This window comes from Eleutherodactylus coqui, unplaced genomic scaffold, assembly GCF_035609145.1.
Source record: "Eleutherodactylus coqui strain aEleCoq1 unplaced genomic scaffold, aEleCoq1.hap1 HAP1_SCAFFOLD_657, whole genome shotgun sequence".
NCBI lineage: Eukaryota > Metazoa > Chordata > Amphibia > Anura > Eleutherodactylidae > Eleutherodactylus > Eleutherodactylus coqui.
Window position 1 is genome coordinate 1,907 of NW_027101839.1, and position 20,349 is coordinate 22,255.

The following is a 20,349-nucleotide window of genomic DNA, read 5'->3' on the forward strand; positions in this document are numbered from 1 at the left end:
CACTGGAAATGCGGCCGGCCGAAGAGATCCCTCCAACCGACCGACCGACGCACCTTCAGAGACAAACTAGTGCTTGCTTCTAGTGTCATCGCCGGCTTAACCATCCTTTGTAGGGAGCTGACGAGTCCTGCAGTAGCAGCAGCAGCAGGCTCTGCAAGCCTAGGATGCGTGAGCACGGTGCAAGAGGAAGGACTGAGGGTGTGAGGCTGGGCGCGGTTGAGAAGGCGTGGGGCGGGGCTATGGAAAGTTTTAATAGCTCTCCCAGCTGCCTGGGTGCATTGTGGGTGCGCCCAGAGTGCTGGCTGAGCGTGTTGCCTCAAGCCTTGGAAGTGGAGTTGGGCGGGCCGGGCTACAGGTGAAACCCATTTCGGGTTATCGCTTCTCGGCCTTTTGGCTAAGATCAAGTGTAGTATCTGTTCTTATCAGTTTAATATCTGATACGTCCCCTATCTGGGGACCATATATTAAATGGATTTTTAGAACAGGGAGCTGGAAAAAGAGCTTGCTCTGTCCACTCCACGCATTGACCTGGTATTGCAGTACCTCCAGGACCGGTGCACCCCCTTTCCTACAGCAGTTTCCAAAAGCAGAAAAACAAAACCGACGAGCAAGAGGTGCAGCGCAGCTGTGGCGGCGGCTGCTGCTACCACCCAAGCACTTTGATTGACACTCAGCCCGTCTGCTCGCAACATTGTATCCACTGAGCAGCTGCGTCTGCCAGAGTGTGCACAGCACAGGTACAACTGGAAGCAAAACACACACACACACACACACCAGTTCATATGGCAGCCGCACTCTATAGTTCGTACCTACCGCTGCGCTAATAGCCAAGTTGGAAACATCGGGCAGGCACAGCGTATCCTGGCAGCCTGCGTCTGTATGCTCCACGTATTCGGGTCATGGGTGTATGTGCAGGGGGCCCGGAGCCCTAGGGGGCCCATAAAGTCTCTCTTCCCCACATTGTAAACCAATGCTATCAATGACGCTTTATAGTTTGGGGGCCCAGTTCCAGACTTTGTACTGGGGCCCCGCAGCTTCAAGTTACACCTCCGGATCAGGATAATGCTAGGCCATTCCAACCAGCCTGTGTGTGTGACCTGCAGTCGCTGGTAGTCGAAAAGCGGCCGGCCCCGGATGCGCGCTTCAGAGTGGACAGACAGCAGCGGACCCCCAATCACACAGGCCCAAGGCTTGCTATGTAGCACGGAATACCTCATTGGACTGCAGCACTCCACGCGGGCTGAGATACACGCTCCACGTGGGATGGGCAGTATTCGTCCATGAAGATCCAGGCCAACGTTTAGAGATGGAGCAACACTCGGGGAGCAAAGAACTCCAACGAACGGACGCCTACTTTACAAGGATGTATTGCTTTATTCAATGCATGGACACAGAAACAGTTCAACCGCTCGATTACAGACCGCAGTCAATACAGTAAAGAAAGAAATGTGTCTGTTTAATGTAAACTTGCATGGAGCTCGTTTGTCAGCCACTGACTGACTGAATGCTGAAACGTGGTCTGACGTTACATGCACCACCAGGGATAAGGCCTTGCCTATAAGCATTCCCCAGCTGGCAAAAACCGAACCTCCCTGCCTATTCCTCACCATGGAAGAACGGAACCTACCTTTTTTTTAAAAAAAGAAAGCCACAGCAGCAGCCAACTCGATTTTGGTAGGCCGCTGTCTCCCCCTTGTGTGCTGCATAAAAAATGCACTCCACTAAAAATAGCAATGATCCACGAAATAGAGCGTATGGAGAGAATGAGGCTTCCAGATGAGCCGTCAGGCTATGATAAATTGTATCACACCTGGGCGATATGGATAGATGCCCGGAGCTCACCCCTATTTACCAAGTGGTTACAGACAGGGACATGTGAGTAACACGTTTAAACCACAATCGTAAAGAGAAACAACAATTCCGGAGCCCGCCCCCCCCCCCCTTTTTGTTTTATTTTTTCTTTCTCCCGTGTCATAGATACCTACCCCCCCCTTACCCTCCCCTCATTCCCCTGTTTGTAGACCTTATAAAATATCACAGACAAACATGATATAGTTCAACTCGAAATTGATTTATTAAGTTTCATTGTCAAAGTTAATTTTACATTGCTTTGAGATAAGGCAAAAGTTTCCCCCCCTCCATGAAACCAATAAAACCTATATTGAATAAAATAAAAATGATGCAGTTACCGGTAGTTCTGCAGCTTCTTGGTGGAAATAAAGACCATCTCCCGTCTCCCAGCTGCAGCAGAGACTGACTGAAATGGCTGCCAAGCCCGGTATTAATGCTTCTAAATTGATGACATCACAAAGGAGTGACATCGTCAGCCTTCCAAACACCTGGCTCAATTGCATACAGTATGTATGTATGTATGCATGTATGTGAGTGAGTCTATCTATCTATCTATCTATCTATCTATCTATCTATCTATCTTTATTAATTATGTAGAATATAGATATGGATTATTTCTAAATTACAGATTTTGTAGATATAGATTAAAGATAGATTTAAGATTGTGTGTGTGTGTGTGTGTGTGTGTGTGTGTGTGTGTGTGTGTGTGTGTGTGTGTGTGTGTGTGTGTATATATAATGTATATATGTAAAAAAAAATATAAAATCTGTAGTTATGTATGTATGTATGTATGGCGGGCGGGCAAAAAAGGCCTGCTGTATGTTTTTAAGTTCTTCGGATGACCATGCCGCTCTAATATTCTCCTTACTAGGGTCTACTAATGCTGGCCCAGGGGAAGGCAATAAAGCCCTATGGGGCCGAAGCCAATTTCCCTTATTTTAGGTTAAAAGTTTCCATCCGTCCCCACTGGAAATGCGGCCGGCCGAAGAGATCCCTCCAACCGACCGACCGACGCACCTTCAGAGACAAACTAGTGCTTGCTTCTAGTGTCATCGCCGGCTTAACCATCCTTTGTAGGGAGCTGACGAGTCCTGCAGTAGCAGCAGCAGCAGGCTCTGCAAGCCTAGGATGCGTGAGCACGGTGCAAGAGGAAGGACTGAGGGTGTGAGGCTGGGCGCGGTTGAGAAGGCGTGGGGCGGGGCTATGGAAAGTTTTAATAGCTCTCCCAGCTGCCTGGGTGCATTGTGGGTGCGCCCAGAGTGCTGGCTGAGCGTGTTGCCTCAAGCCTTGGAAGTGGAGTTGGGCGGGGCCGGGCTACAGGTGAAACCCATTTCGGGTTATCGCTTCTCGGCCTTTTGGCTAAGATCAAGTGTAGTATCTGTTCTTATCAGTTTAATATCTGATACGTCCCCTATCTGGGGACCATATATTAAATGGATTTTTAGAACAGGGAGCTGGAAAAAGAGCTTGCTCTGTCCACTCCACGCATTGACCTGGTATTGCAGTACCTCCAGGACCGGTGCACCCCCTTTCCTACAGCAGTTTCCAAAAGCAGAAAAACAAAACCGACGAGCAAGAGGTGCAGCGCAGCTGTGGCGGCGGCTGCTGCTACCACCCAAGCACTTTGATTGACACTCAGCCCGTCTGCTCGCAACATTGTATCCACTGAGCAGCTGCGTCTGCCAGAGTGTGCACAGCACAGGTACAACTGGAAGCAAAACACACACACACACACACACCAGTTCATATGGCAGCCGCACTCTATAGTTCGTACCTACCGCTGCGCTAATAGCCAAGTTGGAAACATCGGGCAGGCACAGCGTATCCTGGCAGCCTGCGTCTGTATGCTCCACGTATTCGGGTCATGGGTGTATGTGCAGGGGGCCCGGAGCCCTAGGGGGCCCATAAAGTCTCTCTTCCCCACATTGTAAACCAATGCTATCAATGACGCTTTATAGTTTGGGGGCCCAGTTCCAGACTTTGTACTGGGGCCCCGCAGCTTCAAGTTACACCTCCGGATCAGGATAATGCTAGGCCATTCCAACCAGCCTGTGTGTGTGACCTGCAGTCGCTGGTAGTCGAAAAGCGGCCGGCCCCGGATGCGCGCTTCAGAGTGGACAGACAGCAGCGGACCCCCAATCACACAGGCCCAAGGCTTGCTATGTAGCACGGAATACCTCATTGGACTGCAGCACTCCACGCGGGCTGAGATACACGCTCCACGTGGGATGGGCAGTATTCGTCCATGAAGATCCAGGCCAACGTTTAGAGATGGAGCAACACTCGGGGAGCAAAGAACTCCAACGAACGGACGCCTACTTTACAAGGATGTATTGCTTTATTCAATGCATGGACACAGAAACAGTTCAACCGCTCGATTACAGACCGCAGTCAATACAGTAAAGAAAGAAATGTGTCTGTTTAATGTAAACTTGCATGGAGCTCGTTTGTCAGCCACTGACTGACTGAATGCTGAAACGTGGTCTGACGTTACATGCACCACCAGGGATAAGGCCTTGCCTATAAGCATTCCCCAGCTGGCAAAAACCGAACCTCCCTGCCTATTCCTCACCATGGAAGAACGGAACCTACCTTTTTTTTAAAAAAAGAAAGCCACAGCAGCAGCCAACTCGATTTTGGTAGGCCGCTGTCTCCCCCTTGTGTGCTGCATAAAAAATGCACTCCACTAAAAATAGCAATGATCCACGAAATAGAGCGTATGGAGAGAATGAGGCTTCCAGATGAGCCGTCAGGCTATGATAAATTGTATCACACCTGGGCGATATGGATAGATGCCCGGAGCTCACCCCTATTTACCAAGTGGTTACAGACAGGGACATGTGAGTAACACGTTTAAACCACAATCGTAAAGAGAAACAACAATTCCGGAGCCCGCCCCCCCCCCCCTTTTTGTTTTATTTTTTCTTTCTCCCGTGTCATAGATACCTACCCCCCCCTTACCCTCCCCTCATTCCCCTGTTTGTAGACCTTATAAAATATCACAGACAAACATGATATAGTTCAACTCGAAATTGATTTATTAAGTTTCATTGTCAAAGTTAATTTTACATTGCTTTGAGATAAGGCAAAAGTTTCCCCCCCTCCATGAAACCAATAAAACCTATATTGAATAAAATAAAAATGATGCAGTTACCGGTAGTTCTGCAGCTTCTTGGTGGAAATAAAGACCATCTCCCGTCTCCCAGCTGCAGCAGAGACTGACTGAAATGGCTGCCAAGCCCGGTATTAATGCTTCTAAATTGATGACATCACAAAGGAGTGACATCGTCAGCCTTCCAAACACCTGGCTCAATTGCATACAGTATGTATGTATGTATGCATGTATGTGAGTGAGTCTATCTATCTATCTATCTATCTATCTATCTATCTATCTATCTTTATTAATTATGTAGAATATAGATATGGATTATTTCTAAATTACAGATTTTGTAGATATAGATTAAAGATAGATTTAAGATTGTGTGTGTGTGTGTGTGTGTGTGTGTGTGTGTGTGTGTGTGTGTGTGTGTGTGTGTGTATATATAATGTATATATGTAAAAAAAAATATAAAATCTGTAGTTATGTATGTATGTATGTATGGCGGGCGGGCAAAAAAGGCCTGCTGTATGTTTTTAAGTTCTTCGGATGACCATGCCGCTCTAATATTCTCCTTACTAGGGTCTACTAATGCTGGCCCAGGGGAAGGCAATAAAGCCCTATGGGGCCGAAGCCAATTTCCCTTATTTTAGGTTAAAAGTTTCCATCCGTCCCCACTGGAAATGCGGCCGGCCGAAGAGATCCCTCCAACCGACCGACCGACGCACCTTCAGAGACAAACTAGTGCTTGCTTCTAGTGTCATCGCCGGCTTAACCATCCTTTGTAGGGAGCTGACGAGTCCTGCAGTAGCAGCAGCAGCAGGCTCTGCAAGCCTAGGATGCGTGAGCACGGTGCAAGAGGAAGGACTGAGGGTGTGAGGCTGGGCGCGGTTGAGAAGGCGTGGGGCGGGGCTATGGAAAGTTTTAATAGCTCTCCCAGCTGCCTGGGTGCATTGTGGGTGCGCCCAGAGTGCTGGCTGAGCGTGTTGCCTCAAGCCTTGGAAGTGGAGTTGGGCGGGCCGGGCTACAGGTGAAACCCATTTCGGGTTATCGCTTCTCGGCCTTTTGGCTAAGATCAAGTGTAGTATCTGTTCTTATCAGTTTAATATCTGATACGTCCCCTATCTGGGGACCATATATTAAATGGATTTTTAGAACAGGGAGCTGGAAAAAGAGCTTGCTCTGTCCACTCCACGCATTGACCTGGTATTGCAGTACCTCCAGGACCGGTGCACCCCCTTTCCTACAGCAGTTTCCAAAAGCAGAAAAACAAAACCGACGAGCAAGAGGTGCAGCGCAGCTGTGGCGGCGGCTGCTGCTACCACCCAAGCACTTTGATTGACACTCAGCCCGTCTGCTCGCAACATTGTATCCACTGAGCAGCTGCGTCTGCCAGAGTGTGCACAGCACAGGTACAACTGGAAGCAAAACACACACACACACACACACCAGTTCATATGGCAGCCGCACTCTATAGTTCGTACCTACCGCTGCGCTAATAGCCAAGTTGGAAACATCGGGCAGGCACAGCGTATCCTGGCAGCCTGCGTCTGTATGCTCCACGTATTCGGGTCATGGGTGTATGTGCAGGGGGCCCGGAGCCCTAGGGGGCCCATAAAGTCTCTCTTCCCCACATTGTAAACCAATGCTATCAATGACGCTTTATAGTTTGGGGGCCCAGTTCCAGACTTTGTACTGGGGCCCCGCAGCTTCAAGTTACACCTCCGGATCAGGATAATGCTAGGCCATTCCAACCAGCCTGTGTGTGTGACCTGCAGTCGCTGGTAGTCGAAAAGCGGCCGGCCCCGGATGCGCGCTTCAGAGTGGACAGACAGCAGCGGACCCCCAATCACACAGGCCCAAGGCTTGCTATGTAGCACGGAATACCTCATTGGACTGCAGCACTCCACGCGGGCTGAGATACACGCTCCACGTGGGATGGGCAGTATTCGTCCATGAAGATCCAGGCCAACGTTTAGAGATGGAGCAACACTCGGGGAGCAAAGAACTCCAACGAACGGACGCCTACTTTACAAGGATGTATTGCTTTATTCAATGCATGGACACAGAAACAGTTCAACCGCTCGATTACAGACCGCAGTCAATACAGTAAAGAAAGAAATGTGTCTGTTTAATGTAAACTTGCATGGAGCTCGTTTGTCAGCCACTGACTGACTGAATGCTGAAACGTGGTCTGACGTTACATGCACCACCAGGGATAAGGCCTTGCCTATAAGCATTCCCCAGCTGGCAAAAACCGAACCTCCCTGCCTATTCCTCACCATGGAAGAACGGAACCTACCTTTTTTTTAAAAAAAGAAAGCCACAGCAGCAGCCAACTCGATTTTGGTAGGCCGCTGTCTCCCCCTTGTGTGCTGCATAAAAAATGCACTCCACTAAAAATAGCAATGATCCACGAAATAGAGCGTATGGAGAGAATGAGGCTTCCAGATGAGCCGTCAGGCTATGATAAATTGTATCACACCTGGGCGATATGGATAGATGCCCGGAGCTCACCCCTATTTACCAAGTGGTTACAGACAGGGACATGTGAGTAACACGTTTAAACCACAATCGTAAAGAGAAACAACAATTCCGGAGCCCGCCCCCCCCCCCCTTTTTGTTTTATTTTTTCTTTCTCCCGTGTCATAGATACCTACCCCCCCCTTACCCTCCCCTCATTCCCCTGTTTGTAGACCTTATAAAATATCACAGACAAACATGATATAGTTCAACTCGAAATTGATTTATTAAGTTTCATTGTCAAAGTTAATTTTACATTGCTTTGAGATAAGGCAAAAGTTTCCCCCCCTCCATGAAACCAATAAAACCTATATTGAATAAAATAAAAATGATGCAGTTACCGGTAGTTCTGCAGCTTCTTGGTGGAAATAAAGACCATCTCCCGTCTCCCAGCTGCAGCAGAGACTGACTGAAATGGCTGCCAAGCCCGGTATTAATGCTTCTAAATTGATGACATCACAAAGGAGTGACATCGTCAGCCTTCCAAACACCTGGCTCAATTGCATACAGTATGTATGTATGTATGCATGTATGTGAGTGAGTCTATCTATCTATCTATCTATCTATCTATCTATCTATCTTTATTAATTATGTAGAATATAGATATGGATTATTTCTAAATTACAGATTTTGTAGATATAGATTAAAGATAGATTTAAGATTGTGTGTGTGTGTGTGTGTGTGTGTGTGTGTGTGTGTGTGTGTGTGTGTGTGTGTGTGTGTGTATATATAATGTATATATGTAAAAAAAAATATAAAATCTGTAGTTATGTATGTATGTATGTATGGCGGGCGGGCAAAAAAGGCCTGCTGTATGTTTTTAAGTTCTTCGGATGACCATGCCGCTCTAATATTCTCCTTACTAGGGTCTACTAATGCTGGCCCAGGGGAAGGCAATAAAGCCCTATGGGGCCGAAGCCAATTTCCCTTATTTTAGGTTAAAAGTTTCCATCCGTCCCCACTGGAAATGCGGCCGGCCGAAGAGATCCCTCCAACCGACCGACCGACGCACCTTCAGAGACAAACTAGTGCTTGCTTCTAGTGTCATCGCCGGCTTAACCATCCTTTGTAGGGAGCTGACGAGTCCTGCAGTAGCAGCAGCAGCAGGCTCTGCAAGCCTAGGATGCGTGAGCACGGTGCAAGAGGAAGGACTGAGGGTGTGAGGCTGGGCGCGGTTGAGAAGGCGTGGGGCGGGGCTATGGAAAGTTTTAATAGCTCTCCCAGCTGCCTGGGTGCATTGTGGGTGCGCCCAGAGTGCTGGCTGAGCGTGTTGCCTCAAGCCTTGGAAGTGGAGTTGGGCGGGCCGGGCTACAGGTGAAACCCATTTCGGGTTATCGCTTCTCGGCCTTTTGGCTAAGATCAAGTGTAGTATCTGTTCTTATCAGTTTAATATCTGATACGTCCCCTATCTGGGGACCATATATTAAATGGATTTTTAGAACAGGGAGCTGGAAAAAGAGCTTGCTCTGTCCACTCCACGCATTGACCTGGTATTGCAGTACCTCCAGGACCGGTGCACCCCCTTTCCTACAGCAGTTTCCAAAAGCAGAAAAACAAAACCGACGAGCAAGAGGTGCAGCGCAGCTGTGGCGGCGGCTGCTGCTACCACCCAAGCACTTTGATTGACACTCAGCCCGTCTGCTCGCAACATTGTATCCACTGAGCAGCTGCGTCTGCCAGAGTGTGCACAGCACAGGTACAACTGGAAGCAAAACACACACACACACACACACCAGTTCATATGGCAGCCGCACTCTATAGTTCGTACCTACCGCTGCGCTAATAGCCAAGTTGGAAACATCGGGCAGGCACAGCGTATCCTGGCAGCCTGCGTCTGTATGCTCCACGTATTCGGGTCATGGGTGTATGTGCAGGGGGCCCGGAGCCCTAGGGGGCCCATAAAGTCTCTCTTCCCCACATTGTAAACCAATGCTATCAATGACGCTTTATAGTTTGGGGGCCCAGTTCCAGACTTTGTACTGGGGCCCCGCAGCTTCAAGTTACACCTCCGGATCAGGATAATGCTAGGCCATTCCAACCAGCCTGTGTGTGTGACCTGCAGTCGCTGGTAGTCGAAAAGCGGCCGGCCCCGGATGCGCGCTTCAGAGTGGACAGACAGCAGCGGACCCCCAATCACACAGGCCCAAGGCTTGCTATGTAGCACGGAATACCTCATTGGACTGCAGCACTCCACGCGGGCTGAGATACACGCTCCACGTGGGATGGGCAGTATTCGTCCATGAAGATCCAGGCCAACGTTTAGAGATGGAGCAACACTCGGGGAGCAAAGAACTCCAACGAACGGACGCCTACTTTACAAGGATGTATTGCTTTATTCAATGCATGGACACAGAAACAGTTCAACCGCTCGATTACAGACCGCAGTCAATACAGTAAAGAAAGAAATGTGTCTGTTTAATGTAAACTTGCATGGAGCTCGTTTGTCAGCCACTGACTGACTGAATGCTGAAACGTGGTCTGACGTTACATGCACCACCAGGGATAAGGCCTTGCCTATAAGCATTCCCCAGCTGGCAAAAACCGAACCTCCCTGCCTATTCCTCACCATGGAAGAACGGAACCTACCTTTTTTTTAAAAAAAGAAAGCCACAGCAGCAGCCAACTCGATTTTGGTAGGCCGCTGTCTCCCCCTTGTGTGCTGCATAAAAAATGCACTCCACTAAAAATAGCAATGATCCACGAAATAGAGCGTATGGAGAGAATGAGGCTTCCAGATGAGCCGTCAGGCTATGATAAATTGTATCACACCTGGGCGATATGGATAGATGCCCGGAGCTCACCCCTATTTACCAAGTGGTTACAGACAGGGACATGTGAGTAACACGTTTAAACCACAATCGTAAAGAGAAACAACAATTCCGGAGCCCGCCCCCCCCCCCCTTTTTGTTTTATTTTTTCTTTCTCCCGTGTCATAGATACCTACCCCCCCCTTACCCTCCCCTCATTCCCCTGTTTGTAGACCTTATAAAATATCACAGACAAACATGATATAGTTCAACTCGAAATTGATTTATTAAGTTTCATTGTCAAAGTTAATTTTACATTGCTTTGAGATAAGGCAAAAGTTTCCCCCCCTCCATGAAACCAATAAAACCTATATTGAATAAAATAAAAATGATGCAGTTACCGGTAGTTCTGCAGCTTCTTGGTGGAAATAAAGACCATCTCCCGTCTCCCAGCTGCAGCAGAGACTGACTGAAATGGCTGCCAAGCCCGGTATTAATGCTTCTAAATTGATGACATCACAAAGGAGTGACATCGTCAGCCTTCCAAACACCTGGCTCAATTGCATACAGTATGTATGTATGTATGCATGTATGTGAGTGAGTCTATCTATCTATCTATCTATCTATCTATCTATCTATCTTTATTAATTATGTAGAATATAGATATGGATTATTTCTAAATTACAGATTTTGTAGATATAGATTAAAGATAGATTTAAGATTGTGTGTGTGTGTGTGTGTGTGTGTGTGTGTGTGTGTGTGTGTGTGTGTGTATATATAATGTATATATGTAAAAAAAAATATAAAATCTGTAGTTATGTATGTATGTATGTATGGCGGGCGGGCAAAAAAGGCCTGCTGTATGTTTTTAAGTTCTTCGGATGACCATGCCGCTCTAATATTCTCCTTACTAGGGTCTACTAATGCTGGCCCAGGGGAAGGCAATAAAGCCCTATGGGGCCGAAGCCAATTTCCCTTATTTTAGGTTAAAAGTTTCCATCCGTCCCCACTGGAAATGCGGCCGGCCGAAGAGATCCCTCCAACCGACCGACCGACGCACCTTCAGAGACAAACTAGTGCTTGCTTCTAGTGTCATCGCCGGCTTAACCATCCTTTGTAGGGAGCTGACGAGTCCTGCAGTAGCAGCAGCAGCAGGCTCTGCAAGCCTAGGATGCGTGAGCACGGTGCAAGAGGAAGGACTGAGGGTGTGAGGCTGGGCGCGGTTGAGAAGGCGTGGGGCGGGGCTATGGAAAGTTTTAATAGCTCTCCCAGCTGCCTGGGTGCATTGTGGGTGCGCCCAGAGTGCTGGCTGAGCGTGTTGCCTCAAGCCTTGGAAGTGGAGTTGGGCGGGCCGGGCTACAGGTGAAACCCATTTCGGGTTATCGCTTCTCGGCCTTTTGGCTAAGATCAAGTGTAGTATCTGTTCTTATCAGTTTAATATCTGATACGTCCCCTATCTGGGGACCATATATTAAATGGATTTTTAGAACAGGGAGCTGGAAAAAGAGCTTGCTCTGTCCACTCCACGCATTGACCTGGTATTGCAGTACCTCCAGGACCGGTGCACCCCCTTTCCTACAGCAGTTTCCAAAAGCAGAAAAACAAAACCGACGAGCAAGAGGTGCAGCGCAGCTGTGGCGGCGGCTGCTGCTACCACCCAAGCACTTTGATTGACACTCAGCCCGTCTGCTCGCAACATTGTATCCACTGAGCAGCTGCGTCTGCCAGAGTGTGCACAGCACAGGTACAACTGGAAGCAAAACACACACACACACACACACCAGTTCATATGGCAGCCGCACTCTATAGTTCGTACCTACCGCTGCGCTAATAGCCAAGTTGGAAACATCGGGCAGGCACAGCGTATCCTGGCAGCCTGCGTCTGTATGCTCCACGTATTCGGGTCATGGGTGTATGTGCAGGGGGCCCGGAGCCCTAGGGGGCCCATAAAGTCTCTCTTCCCCACATTGTAAACCAATGCTATCAATGACGCTTTATAGTTTGGGGGCCCAGTTCCAGACTTTGTACTGGGGCCCCGCAGCTTCAAGTTACACCTCCGGATCAGGATAATGCTAGGCCATTCCAACCAGCCTGTGTGTGTGACCTGCAGTCGCTGGTAGTCGAAAAGCGGCCGGCCCCGGATGCGCGCTTCAGAGTGGACAGACAGCAGCGGACCCCCAATCACACAGGCCCAAGGCTTGCTATGTAGCACGGAATACCTCATTGGACTGCAGCACTCCACGCGGGCTGAGATACACGCTCCACGTGGGATGGGCAGTATTCGTCCATGAAGATCCAGGCCAACGTTTAGAGATGGAGCAACACTCGGGGAGCAAAGAACTCCAACGAACGGACGCCTACTTTACAAGGATGTATTGCTTTATTCAATGCATGGACACAGAAACAGTTCAACCGCTCGATTACAGACCGCAGTCAATACAGTAAAGAAAGAAATGTGTCTGTTTAATGTAAACTTGCATGGAGCTCGTTTGTCAGCCACTGACTGACTGAATGCTGAAACGTGGTCTGACGTTACATGCACCACCAGGGATAAGGCCTTGCCTATAAGCATTCCCCAGCTGGCAAAAACCGAACCTCCCTGCCTATTCCTCACCATGGAAGAACGGAACCTACCTTTTTTTTAAAAAAAGAAAGCCACAGCAGCAGCCAACTCGATTTTGGTAGGCCGCTGTCTCCCCCTTGTGTGCTGCATAAAAAATGCACTCCACTAAAAATAGCAATGATCCACGAAATAGAGCGTATGGAGAGAATGAGGCTTCCAGATGAGCCGTCAGGCTATGATAAATTGTATCACACCTGGGCGATATGGATAGATGCCCGGAGCTCACCCCTATTTACCAAGTGGTTACAGACAGGGACATGTGAGTAACACGTTTAAACCACAATCGTAAAGAGAAACAACAATTCCGGAGCCCGCCCCCCCCCCCTTTTTGTTTTATTTTTTCTTTCTCCCGTGTCATAGATACCTACCCCCCCCTTACCCTCCCCTCATTCCCCTGTTTGTAGACCTTATAAAATATCACAGACAAACATGATATAGTTCAACTCGAAATTGATTTATTAAGTTTCATTGTCAAAGTTAATTTTACATTGCTTTGAGATAAGGCAAAAGTTTCCCCCCCTCCATGAAACCAATAAAACCTATATTGAATAAAATAAAAATGATGCAGTTACCGGTAGTTCTGCAGCTTCTTGGTGGAAATAAAGACCATCTCCCGTCTCCCAGCTGCAGCAGAGACTGACTGAAATGGCTGCCAAGCCCGGTATTAATGCTTCTAAATTGATGACATCACAAAGGAGTGACATCGTCAGCCTTCCAAACACCTGGCTCAATTGCATACAGTATGTATGTATGTATGCATGTATGTGAGTGAGTCTATCTATCTATCTATCTATCTATCTATCTATCTATCTTTATTAATTATGTAGAATATAGATATGGATTATTTCTAAATTACAGATTTTGTAGATATAGATTAAAGATAGATTTAAGATTGTGTGTGTGTGTGTGTGTGTGTGTGTGTGTGTGTGTGTGTGTGTGTGTGTGTGTGTGTATATATAATGTATATATGTAAAAAAAAATATAAAATCTGTAGTTATGTATGTATGTATGTATGGCGGGCGGGCAAAAAAGGCCTGCTGTATGTTTTTAAGTTCTTCGGATGACCATGCCGCTCTAATATTCTCCTTACTAGGGTCTACTAATGCTGGCCCAGGGGAAGGCAATAAAGCCCTATGGGGCCGAAGCCAATTTCCCTTATTTTAGGTTAAAAGTTTCCATCCGTCCCCACTGGAAATGCGGCCGGCCGAAGAGATCCCTCCAACCGACCGACCGACGCACCTTCAGAGACAAACTAGTGCTTGCTTCTAGTGTCATCGCCGGCTTAACCATCCTTTGTAGGGAGCTGACGAGTCCTGCAGTAGCAGCAGCAGCAGGCTCTGCAAGCCTAGGATGCGTGAGCACGGTGCAAGAGGAAGGACTGAGGGTGTGAGGCTGGGCGCGGTTGAGAAGGCGTGGGGCGGGGCTATGGAAAGTTTTAATAGCTCTCCCAGCTGCCTGGGTGCATTGTGGGTGCGCCCAGAGTGCTGGCTGAGCGTGTTGCCTCAAGCCTTGGAAGTGGAGTTGGGCGGGCCGGGCTACAGGTGAAACCCATTTCGGGTTATCGCTTCTCGGCCTTTTGGCTAAGATCAAGTGTAGTATCTGTTCTTATCAGTTTAATATCTGATACGTCCCCTATCTGGGGACCATATATTAAATGGATTTTTAGAACAGGGAGCTGGAAAAAGAGCTTGCTCTGTCCACTCCACGCATTGACCTGGTATTGCAGTACCTCCAGGACCGGTGCACCCCCTTTCCTACAGCAGTTTCCAAAAGCAGAAAAACAAAACCGACGAGCAAGAGGTGCAGCGCAGCTGTGGCGGCGGCTGCTGCTACCACCCAAGCACTTTGATTGACACTCAGCCCGTCTGCTCGCAACATTGTATCCACTGAGCAGCTGCGTCTGCCAGAGTGTGCACAGCACAGGTACAACTGGAAGCAAAACACACACACACACACACACCAGTTCATATGGCAGCCGCACTCTATAGTTCGTACCTACCGCTGCGCTAATAGCCAAGTTGGAAACATCGGGCAGGCACAGCGTATCCTGGCAGCCTGCGTCTGTATGCTCCACGTATTCGGGTCATGGGTGTATGTGCAGGGGGCCCGGAGCCCCAGGGGGCCCATAAAGTCTCTCTTCCCCACATTGTAAACCAATGCTATCAATGAAGCTTTATAGTTTGGGGGCCCAGTTCCAGACTTTGTACTCGGGCCCCGCAGCTTCAAGTTACACCTCCAGATCAGGATAATGCTAGGCCATTCCAACCAGCCTGTGTGTGTGACCTGCAGTCGCTGGTAGTCGAAAAGCGGCCGGCCCCGGATGCGCGCTTCAGAGTGGACAGACAGCAGCGGACCCCCAATCACACAGGCCCAAGGCTTGCTATGTAGCACGGAATACCTCATTGGACTGCAGCACTCCACGCGGGCTGAGATACACGCTCCACGTGGGATGGGCAGTATTCGTCCATGAAGATCCAGGCCAACGTTTAGAGATGGAGCAACACTCGGGGAGCAAAGAACTCCAACGAACGGACGTCTACTTTACAAGGATGTATTGCTTTATTCAATGCATGGACACAGAAACAGTTCAACCGCTCGATTACAGACCGCAGTCAATACAGTAAAGAAAGAAATGTGTCTGTTTAATGTAAACTTGCATGGAGCTCGTTTGTCAGCCACTGACTGACTGAATGCTGAAACGTGGTCTAACGTTACATGCACCACCAGGGATAAGGCCTTGCCTATAAGCATTCCCCAGCTGGCAAAAACGGAACCTCCCTGCCTATTCCTCACCATGGAAGAACGGAACCTACCTTTTTTTAAAAAAAAGAAAGCCACAGCAGCAGCCAACTAGATTTTGGTAGGCCGCTGTCTCCCCCTTGTGTGCTGCATAAAAAATGCACTCCACTAAAAATAACAATGATCCACGAAATAGAGCGTATGGAGAGAACGAGGCTTCTAGATGAGCCGTCAGGCTATGATAAATTGTATCACACCTGGGCGATATGGATAGATGCCCGGAGCTCACCCCTATTTACCAAGTGGTTACAGACAGGGACATGTGAGTAACACGTTTAAACCACAATTGTAAAGAGAAACAACAATTCCGGAGCCCGCCCCCCCCCCCCCCCCTTTTTGTTTTATTTTCTCTTTCTCCCGTGTCATAGATACCTACCCTCCCTTACCACTCCCCCCCCCCCTTACCCTCCCCTCATTCCCCTGTTTGTAGACCTTATAAAATATCACAGACAAACATGATATAGTTCAACTCGAAATTGATTTATTAAGTTTCATTGTCAAAGTTATTTTTACATTGCTTTGAGATAAGGCAAAAGTTTCCCCCCCTCCATGAAACCAATAAAACCTATATTGAATAAAATAAAAATGATGCAGTTACCGGTAGTTCTGCAGCTTCTTGGTGGAAATAAAGACCATCTCCCGTCTCCCAGCTGCAGCAGAGACTGACTGAAATGGCTGCCAAGCCCGGTATTAATGCTTCTAAATTGATGACATCACAAAGGAGTGACATCGTCAGCCTTCCAAACACCTGGCTCAATTGCATACAGTATGTATGTATGTATGCATGTATGTGAGTCTATCTATCTATCTATCTATCTATCTATCTATCTATCTATCTATCTATCTATCTTTATTAATTATGTAGAATATAGATATGGATTATTTCTAATTTACAGATTTTGTAGATATAGATTAAAGATAGATTTAAGATTGTATGTGTGTGTGTATATGTGTGTATGTGTGTGTGTGTGTGTGTGTGTGTGTATGTATGTATGTATGTATGTATGTATGTATATATATATATATATAATGTATATATGTAAAAAAAATATAAAATCTGTAGGTATGTATGTATGTATGGCGGGCGGGCAAAAAAGGCCTGCTGTATGTTTTTAAGTTCTTCGGATGACCATGCCGCTCTAATATTCTCCTTACTAGGGTCTACTAATGCTGGCCCAGGGGAAGGCAATAAAGCCCTATGGGGCCGAAGCCAATTTCCCTTATTTTAGGTAAAAAGTTTCCATCCGTCCCTACTCGAAATGCGGCTGGCCGAAGAGATCCCTCCAACCGACCGGCCGACGCACCTTCAGAGACAAACTAGTGCTTGCTTCTAGTGTCATCGCCGGCTTAACCCTCGTTTGTAGGGAGCTGACGAGTCCTGCAGCAGCAGGCTCTGCAAGCCTAGGATGCGTGAGCACGGTGCAAGAGGAAGGACTGAGGGTGTGAGGCTGGGCGCGGTTGAGAAGGCGTGGGGCGGGGCTATGGAAAGTTCTACTAGCTCTCCCAGCTGCCTGGGTGCATTGTGGGTGCGCCCAGAGTGCTGGCTGAGCGTGTTGCCTCAAGCCTTGGAAGTGGAGTTGGGCGGACCGGGCTACAGGTGAAACCCATTTCGGGTTATCGCTTCTCGGCCTTTTGGCTCAGATCAAGTGTAAGGCTCGGTCTGTGCTGGAGGAGCGATCTGGGTGCGCCCAGTTTTTTTGCTTGGAGCGGCATCTTTTTCCTGTGGTTTTTGGACCGACAGCTGACCCCTGAAAATGTTTGGCATGAAGAATTCCATACGCTTTGAAGTTGCGCCAGGAGATTACAACAAGAACACTGTCGTCTTTATCGTCAGAGATATTCTCCTGGAGAAGATGAAGGTTCCTAAAGCAGCCATCTACAGCGTGCAGGACTTTCCACGGCAGGGTATGTACGATGTGACTTTTACAGAGGAACATATCTGCCTAAATGTTTATGAATGGCTCAGAAAGCACAAGGACATTGACTTGTTGGATGGAGTTAGGATCACTCCGTTGTTTGGCATCCACGAAAAGCCAGTTTTGGTGCATGTCTACAACCCCTTCACTGAGGTTGAACTAGTTAAAAGCTTTTTAAGAAGATATTGCGACCAGGTGAGGGGTGGAGACAAGCAGATGAACATTTTAGGCATATTCAACTGCAAGTACAAGTTCTATTGCAGATTTAGACAGAGTGCAGACAGCATTGGAGGTGTGAAGCACCCACCGGCCAACTTCACAATTGCTGGACATAGAGGCTATTTGTCTTATCCGGGGCAACCCACTTACTGCCGCAATTGCTTCGAGTTTGGGCATGTAAAAACTGAATGCACGAAAGGGCAAGTATGCAGAAACTGCCAGGAAGAGGGTCATCACGCTGGTAATTGCCCGCAACCAAAGCGGTGTGACTTTTGTGGCTCTAGCGATCATATGTTTAAAGATTGCACTGCGAGCATAAGGCCCAGAATGGGAGGAGAGAGGGAAGAGGTGCCAGAGCAGGAGAGAGCTGGTAAATCTCCTGGCATACAGAGGAAGGTTGAAAACCCCAAAAGTGTGCAGGCTGAAGCTGCAGGGCCTGCTGAGGTATCTGGAGCCGTAGGGGCCCCAAAAGTGTCTGAGGTTCCAAAAACGTCTGAGACTGCAAAATTGTCTGAGGCCACAAAAACTGAAACTGCAAAAATATCTTGGGCTGCAGTGGCTGCTAAGGCACCTGTGGAGGCTGGAGTGTCTGGAGCTGCTAGGGCACCAGTGGTTGCTAAAGTGTCCAAAGCAACTAAAATGTCCAGAGCAACTAAAGCGCCGGTGGCAAGTAAAACGCCTGTAGTTTCCAAACCACCTGAGGTCGTTAAAGTGTCTGAGGCAGCAGAAATGCCTGAAGCTGTGGAGGTATCTGAGGCCCAGGTGTCTAAGATAATTAGACACCTGGAGGAAGTAATTGAAGGGGTGGAGAGTCCAGTACATCCCTCAGACCCAGAGAACATTGCAAGCTTCTCCTCACCAGAGACTTCCCTGTGTAAGAGGGAGGGTGGTGGGGATTCTGAAAGCTCAAGTGATGAAGAGTTCGCAAAAGTGGTGGGGGACTCTGCTAAAAAACGAAAGTGTGAGAGGAGTAAAGAAAAACCCATGGAAACCGGCGACCCGCTGGAAAAAGTGGCGCAGGACCTTGTCCTTACTACTGATAGTGGTGAAGACTTATAAATGAATCTTTGCATAGGGTACTCACCCTGATGTATTTAAGCAGTATGAAAATGAGGATGTAATATGGGTTTTACCATTTGCTCACAAAATGTCCGGGTGTTTACCAGTAGGGCCAGGAGGACGGCCATACTGAGTTTTCTCAGACAGGAGAATGCGGATGTGTACTGTCTGCAAGAATGTGGGATTACTGGTGATATAAAGCCTGATGAATGGCCTTGTGGGACATGTATATGGTCTGGCAGTAAAACCAACAGAAATGATGGGGTAGGCATATTGCTTAAGTCGGGGGAGGTGCAGCTAGACAGCTACACAGTAATTGAGGTGGGGAGGTGTCTGTCAGCGGTACTGATATATAAAAACACGAAGTTTTTGTTAGTTAATATTTATGCTCCCAGCAGTAAGAATGAGAGAAAACTTTTATTTGAAAAAATTAAATTGTTTATTCAGGGCAGAATGCCAGTAATTATAGTCGGTGATGTGAACTGCGACCTGGACAAGAAGGCTTTTGATTTGTCTGGGAAGGTTTTGTCAGAGATTGTTTCTGATTATAGGTTGCAAGATATGCAGATTTTATGTAACATTAACCCCAAATTATGTACGTACCATGCTGATAGAGGGGGCCTTCATTCCCGGTTGGATTATTGTTTTGTTTCAGAGAATATCATACCGTTAAGTTACCAACAAAAACCAGTTATTTTTTCGGATCATGAGTGTTTGCTGTGTGGTGTGGATGTGAATGTGAGAGGGGTACATGGGAGGGGGCTGTGGAAACTCAATATAAGTCATCTGGAGAGTGAGGATGTGAGAAAGGAGTATGAGTGTCTGTATAACAGGTGGTGTGAGAGGAAAAACAAGTTTGCTAATATTCTGCAGTGGTGGGATTGGGTAAAAAAGAAGACTAAAGCATATTTCAAGTCTTTGGGATATAAACTGGCAGCAAGAAGGCGGGAGGAGTACACAAAACTAAACACACGTCTAAGTTTTTTGGAGAGAATGAGAGAGAATGGTGTGGATGTGCAGGATGAGTTGGTGAGTGTGAGGAGAGAAATTAATAGGTATATGACAGAAAAAGGCAGAAGCATCATATACAGGGCCAAACTGGAAAAGATGGAGTATGGAGAGAAATGCTCTAGGTTTTTCTTTAAAAAGGTCTTTGCAAAGAAACCAACAATAGAGGTGGTGGCGAAAGAGGATGGATGTGAGGTGAGTGGGGATGGTGTGAGTGAGGAAGTGGCTGCGTTCTATGAGGATCTGTATGCGGTGAAAGAGAGGGATGAGAGTTTGGAGAGTGAGGTGCTGAGTGTGCTAGAGAGTAAGCTTGGAGAGGGAGAGAGAGCGTCTGTGATGAGAGACATATCTATGGATGAGGTGGAGAGAGTGGTACAAGGAATGGCTGTGAATAAGACGCCTGGTGAGGATGGGTTGCCTGTGGAATTCTATCGTCTGTTGTGGAAGGTGGTGGGAGTGGATGTGTGTGCGGTGTGTAAGTATATGTGGGAGAATGTGGAAGTGGCT

The 20,349-nt window shown here is 47.8% G+C and overlaps 6 non-coding genes across 6 annotated transcripts; all 6 read left to right on the plus strand.

Moving 5' to 3' along the window:
- Window positions 1-374: 374 nt before the first annotated feature.
- On the plus strand, window positions 375-565 carry LOC136591908 (U2 spliceosomal RNA). The gene has a single exon (XR_010788025.1). It is a non-coding gene; the product is annotated as a U2 spliceosomal RNA (small nuclear RNA).
- Window positions 566-3,190: 2,625 nt separating this feature from the next.
- Window positions 3,191-3,381, plus strand: LOC136591909 (U2 spliceosomal RNA). The gene has a single exon (XR_010788026.1). It is a non-coding gene; the product is annotated as a U2 spliceosomal RNA (small nuclear RNA).
- Window positions 3,382-5,997: 2,616 nt separating this feature from the next.
- LOC136591910 (U2 spliceosomal RNA) lies at window positions 5,998-6,188 on the plus strand. Its single transcript, XR_010788027.1, has one exon. It is a non-coding gene; the product is annotated as a U2 spliceosomal RNA (small nuclear RNA).
- Window positions 6,189-8,804: 2,616 nt separating this feature from the next.
- LOC136591911 (U2 spliceosomal RNA) lies at window positions 8,805-8,995 on the plus strand. Its single transcript, XR_010788028.1, has one exon. It is a non-coding gene; the product is annotated as a U2 spliceosomal RNA (small nuclear RNA).
- A 2,604-nt stretch (window positions 8,996-11,599) lies between these two features.
- LOC136591899 (U2 spliceosomal RNA) lies at window positions 11,600-11,790 on the plus strand. The gene has a single exon (XR_010788017.1). It is a non-coding gene; the product is annotated as a U2 spliceosomal RNA (small nuclear RNA).
- A 2,611-nt stretch (window positions 11,791-14,401) lies between these two features.
- Window positions 14,402-14,592, plus strand: LOC136591901 (U2 spliceosomal RNA). Its single transcript, XR_010788018.1, has one exon. It is a non-coding gene; the product is annotated as a U2 spliceosomal RNA (small nuclear RNA).
- Window positions 14,593-20,349: the final 5,757 nt, after the last annotated feature.